The sequence below is a fragment of the Malaya genurostris genome, chromosome 3 (assembly GCF_030247185.1).
Source record: "Malaya genurostris strain Urasoe2022 chromosome 3, Malgen_1.1, whole genome shotgun sequence".
Lineage (NCBI taxonomy): Eukaryota > Metazoa > Arthropoda > Insecta > Diptera > Culicidae > Malaya > Malaya genurostris.
Genome location: NC_080572.1, coordinates 118419861 through 118424792, shown reverse-complemented (window position 1 = coordinate 118424792; position 4932 = coordinate 118419861).

Genomic DNA, 4932 nt, shown 5'->3' with positions numbered 1-4932 from the left:
AACCCGATCTATGAGAAAAATTAGAAGACATATTATCATTTTTTTTGCAGTTATGGGGTAATATAACTCGGGAACCGGAAGTCGGATCCAAATAATATTCAGAAATTTTGTATGGGACTACAAGACCATTCATTTGAATCTAAGTTTGTGAAAATCGGTTCAGCCATCTCCGAGAAAAGATAGAGCAAAAACACTTTACATACACACATATGCACATACACACACAAACATTTTGCGTACTCGACGAACTGAGTCGAATGGTATACAAAACTCGATTTAAAAGTCGGTTTTCACAGTGATTACATAACCTTTCTATATGAGAAAGGCCAAAATTACTATTATAATCTATATATAAATGTTGATAAGTTAATTCTATTTGACCTTTAAAATGAAGTTCCGAATGAATTTTTTTTTATAAAATATTATAAAACGAAATTTTTGTTCACTTTTTCAACAATATCATGCCATTCTTAAGCAAATAAACATATTTGAATGAAACTTTTACAATTGATAATACAAGAAACTTAAATTTATTGTATAAAAATTAGGAAATAATTTAAGAAACGACGTTTCTTTGTAATATAATATTTTTCTCGATTTTTCAAATGTTCAAAACATTGAAAAAAAATCAATTGTTTTCAAAAATTGTTCAAAATAATTTGTTTTCGTTATTTTTTAGAACAAGTATTAGTTTAATCTGCGAAAGATTCATTCAAATAAGTTGTTCAAAATAGTTGAAAAATGGTATTATTTTGTTATAAAAATGACAAAAAATTAATTTTACAGCGGCTATTAGAAAATTTTGTTTTTAAATTATTCTTCTGGAAAGTATTTTAATGATCAAATAGAAATAAATTATCAAAACATGAACCAAAAATAAAAATATTCTCTTATTTGAACGATTTTACGAATTCTGACCCACTTCTGCTAATGAGAAAGGCAGTATTACACCACTAATTGAATTAAAATTAGGATTTCTTGATATGTTATGGCGTAGAAAGCCCCCATGAAACAAGTTCAACCAAAATTAAACTGTATGTAAAGAAAATTAAATTGCAAAAAAATTGAGATCCTATTATTCATAATCCAACCATTACTTTAAGAATATCGTACCAACAGATTTTGGGCTATTTGGGAGTTGGTCATGTTTTATGAACGTAGGACAGGTTCATTTCGTAAAATTTTATAATTGGTAAGTCGTGTCATCTGTTAAGACAATCTTGCTATCTTGAAACGGTAGCATGAATTCCCATATATTCTAATTGTCTAAACGTCTCAAAGAAATCAAATCTCAAATGTCTTTACCGAGCGAATGATAGAAAAAATGGATACACGACAGAGTGTGATTTGGTAAAGGTTAGCCTGAAAATAGAACCAAACCTAGTACAGCGCTCTGCGTAGTCTTTGGTCTGTTCGAGTTCAGCATCTCTCGCAAATATTTTGAGGTGGAACACATCTTTATTTCCTATATAGGGGTGCAAATTAGAAATTCAAGGATAAATACAAGTAGAAATGTGGTCAGCTTTCGAACACTTATAGCAAAGTCAGTTTAGTTTCAATCAGTAATATTATTTTATCAATTGATTGGAAATCATTCTACGGTATGATTTGAATGTACATAGTCATGTGTTTTCAATTGTATATCATTGAAATGTTGATTAATAGCTACCAGTGTCCTATTTTGTCTGCTAAAAATCTCCGGCATACCGGATTTCCCTACCATAGACGATGGTTTTAAAGGAGTAAGCGGTATATAAATCGGAAAGCATCACTCTGATTGGTCAATCGATGCAAAAGCGAAGCTGTTTGAAGAACGCGAATCTACAAATATAAGCGAAATTATACCTAACGTTTCTGTCCTACGCGTAGCATGCTAGAGGTAGGTTGTTGCTAGACAGCAAGGCAAATAACGCCATAAAACGATTTGAAGCTTTAATTGGTATGCTCTTATCTTGTGTCAAGCGAGTTCGGATGGAATTCCATGTTATGTTGTTTTCGCCTGAGAAATTTGCAACTACCCCAGGGTAAATTTTGAGGGCCTAAGATTATTTTTCGAATTTATATAAGACGAATCGATTAATAATGAGAAAAAGTTTATCGCTTCATCCGATATCGCAGAATGGTAGAGAAATTTAACGCTATAAAAATAACAGCTTGCACACAAAACTTGAACACAAGCTTGTCGAAAAGAAGCTTCAATATCGAAATCCGTATCGCAAGTCTATACGAAGATGTAATTGCATACATTTGGGATATTGGTGTAAATTTGTCGGCTATAAAACAAATACAAATCAAGACAAACAATGTTCGGAGTTGATTCCTAATCAGATTCAATCTAAGCATACTCTAGAGCAATTACGGATTTAAAAGTGTGACGATTGAATGATCTACAATCATTAGAAATTTCGGTTACCTTGTTCCACATCAATGGCTGCGAACAACCCCATGGGGCTGATCCTTGTAGTTTTTTCAATAGTTTTATTCATTTAGGATTTTGTCGTGAATACGACTTACTTTAAGTATGATTTTTGACATTCCGCAAATCGACTGTACTTTGTAAACATTCAACATGGAAGCCGAAAGAAGGGAAAAAATTGTGCACAGTTATTTGGAAAATCCATTGTGGTCTGCATCTAGGCTAGCTAAACAGCTGAAATTGCCCAGAAATACCGTATGGCGCGTTATCAAACGGTATAAGGAAACATTGACGACGATTCGGAAGCCTCAAGCCAATCGTCGGAGTGGAACTGTCGACCGGAAACTGCGTGGTAAGAATCCTAATCTGCCGGACCGTGATTTGGCCAGAAAATTCGGTGCTGCCCATATTACCGTGAGGAGAACTCGACTCCGGGAAGGAATCAAGTCGTATCGAGCTAGCAAACAGCCATAAAACTGAATAGTGTGGTCAAAATTCGTGCTCGGAAACTATATGACCAGGTGCTGACCAAGTTCGACGGGTGTCTTCTGATGGACGATGAAACCTATGTCAAGGCTGACTTCGGGCAAATAACAGGCCAAAAATTTTACTTGACAACGGCTCGGGGGGATGTTCCAGCCAAATTTAAATTTGTTTTTGCCGACAAATTTGCAAGAAAATTAATGATTTGGCAGGGCATTTTCAGCTGCGGCAAAAAAAAACGAAAGTTTTCGTTACAAATCGGAACTATATCAAAAAGAGTGTCTCCAAAAACGAACTTTGCCGTTCATTCGATCCCACGACCATCCCGTAATGTTTTGGCCAGATTTGGCAAGCTGTCATTACAGAAAAGTCGTTCAAGAATGGTATGCAGAGAAAGGGGTCCAGTTTGTTCCGAAAAACCTTTACCCACCCAACTGCCCCCAGTTCCGCCCTATTGAGAAATACTGGGCAATCATGAAGAGGAGACTCAAGGCAAAGGGAAAGGTTGTCAAAGAGATCAATCAGATGACGACCTGATGGAATGAGATAGCTAAAACGATGGACGAAGAAGGTGTGCGCCGCCTAATGAGCCGTGTTACAGGAAAAATTCGAGAATTCCTTCGAAACCGCGACGAATAATTTTATCCGTATTTTTTCTTAAAAGTATGAATAAAACGCTACATTTGTATAAAAAAGATCTTGAATTCAATAATAAATAACTGAAATACAGGCAATTGTCTTTGTTCCAATTCTATCTGAAGCAAGCTTTATAACTAAATTTTGACCTGTTGATACTGTGCTTTATAAGGACACAATTTGAGTTTCAGCTAGCCATTATTATTCTTATTCACGTCAATCCTGTTATGCCTCTAACATTACCCACTCGCCTTTTTTCAATCAGTCCTCCTTTTGATGATGAATCGAAAGCGAAACGTAAAGAATCATAAAGCCCCAAACAAAAAAGGTTAACCCCTGAACTGCCCATACTCGCATATCAGTCCCATATCGATTTTCGCCATTTTTGAGTTAGCTTGAGGAATAAAATCTTTTCTCAATATACTCTCAGAAATTGCAATAAAAGTTGAGGGTTTGTTCAGTAAAATGTGAAAAAAATATCAACTCATGTCTGTCCCATATGCAAAATACCCGCATATCAGTCCCATTCAATGCAAATTTCAATAAGTTTATTTGCTGAAATGTTGAAATAGTAAAGGTGTATTACCGATATTTCATTTAATAATACCATGATTTAGCATTAGGTAGCACAATATATCAAAAAATTCGGAAATAATATTTTAATCGTCTTTTTCTCGACTTGCCGATTTTCCATATGGGACTGATATGCAAGTATGGGCAGTGAACGACCAACACAAGAATCGCCCATTAAATCGAGAACAGTTAACGTTAACGTTCAGCATCGATGCAACTTCAAAAAATGCATCGCCCCTCCCCCCCCCCCCCCCCTCCTACACCCCCCACCGCCCCTCAGGGTACGTGACTGACTCGAAATCTTCACTGAAAACCAGCGCTTGTGATAAGTCGATAACGAAAACAAGAAATAAACAAAAGAAATGTTATTTTCGACTTCAATCAAGTCTGCACTAATCGAAACTCAAATTACAGGGTCCGGCACTCGAAGTGTAACCAATTAAAAAGGCCATAAATTCAGTTTGGAAAATTACTTTTACTTAATTCAATGTACAAAATGTGTAAAAATAATACAAAATTCAGAATCAATTCACTTTTGCTCGATATGACCACCTTTTTCCTTGACTTGATGACTTGAGAGAGCGAAGGAGTTGCTTCGTTTGGCCGAATGTGACTTGCAGGTATTTTGGCCCACTCGCGGACAATAACTTTTTTCAGCGCCTCGAGACTGGTGTATCTTTTAGTTCGGACTTTGCTCTCCAAAATGGCCCAAAGAGAATAATCCATTGGATTCGCATCTGGTGAATTCGAGAGCCATTGTGTGGACGTGATGAAGTTCGGAACGTTGTTTTTCAGCCATTCTTGGTTCACTCGAGCTTTGTGAG